Raw genomic sequence first — 1,267 nt, 5'->3', positions numbered from 1 at the left:
ATAGAGGTAGTAGATCTAGCTGGTCTGTCATATTATAACAGAGACAGTAGATCTAGCTGGTCTATCATAATATAATAGAAACAGTAGATCTAGCTGGTCTGTCATAATATAATAGAGACAGAAGATCTAGCTGGTCTGTCATAGATCTAGCTGGTCTATCATAATATAATAGAGACAGAAGATCTAGCTGGTCTGTCATAGATCTAGCTGGTCAGTCATAATATAATAGAGACAGTAGATCTAGCTGGTCTGTCATTATATTATAGAAATAGTAGATCTAGCTTGGTCTGTCATAATATAATACAAACAGTAGATCTAGCTGGTCTATCATAATATAATAGAGACAGAAGATCTAGCTGGTCTGTCATAGATCTAGCTGGTCTATCATAATATAATAGAGACAGAAGATCTAGCTGGTCTGTCATAGATCTAGCTGGTCAGTCATAATATAATAGAGACAGTAGATCTAGCTGGTCTGTCATTATATTATAGAAATAGTAGATCTAGCTTGTCTGTCATAATATAATAGAAACAGTAGATCTAGCTGGTCTATCATAATATAATAGAGACAGAAGATCTAGCTGGTCTGTCATAGATCTAGCTGGTCTGTCATAATATAATAGAGACAGTAGATCTAGGTGGTCTATTATAAAATAATAGAGGTAGTAGATCTAGCTGGTCTGTCATATTACAACAGAGACAGTAGATCTAGCTGGTCTATCATAATATAATAGAAACAGAAGATCTAGCTGGTCTGTCATAGATCTATCAGGTCTGTCATAATATAATAGAGACAGTAAATCTAGCTTGTCTGTCACATTATAATAGAGACAGTAGATCTAGCTGGTCAGTCATATTATAATAGAGACAGTAGATCTAGCTGGTCTGTCATTATATTATAGAAATAGTAGATCTAGCTGGTCTGTCATAATATAATAGAAACAGTAGATCTAGCTGGTCTATCATAATATAATAGAGACAGAAGATCTAGCTGGTCTGTCATAGATCTAGCTGGTCAGTCATAATATAATAGACACAGTAGATTGAGCTGGTCCGTCATTATATTATAGAAACAGTATATCTAGCTGGTCTGTAATATAAAAAATACAGTAGATCTAGCTGGTCTGTCATTATATTATAGAAATAGTAGATCTAGCTTGTCTGTCATAATATAATAGAAACAGTAGATCTAGCTGGTCTATCATAATATAATAGAGACAGAAGATCTAGCTGGTCTGTCATAGATCTAGCTGGTCAGTCATAATAT

Source organism: Oncorhynchus keta, unplaced genomic scaffold, assembly GCF_023373465.1.
Source record: "Oncorhynchus keta strain PuntledgeMale-10-30-2019 unplaced genomic scaffold, Oket_V2 Un_contig_14343_pilon_pilon, whole genome shotgun sequence".
Taxonomy (NCBI): Eukaryota; Metazoa; Chordata; class Actinopteri; order Salmoniformes; family Salmonidae; genus Oncorhynchus; species Oncorhynchus keta.
This window is presented reverse-complemented; position numbering follows the sequence as displayed.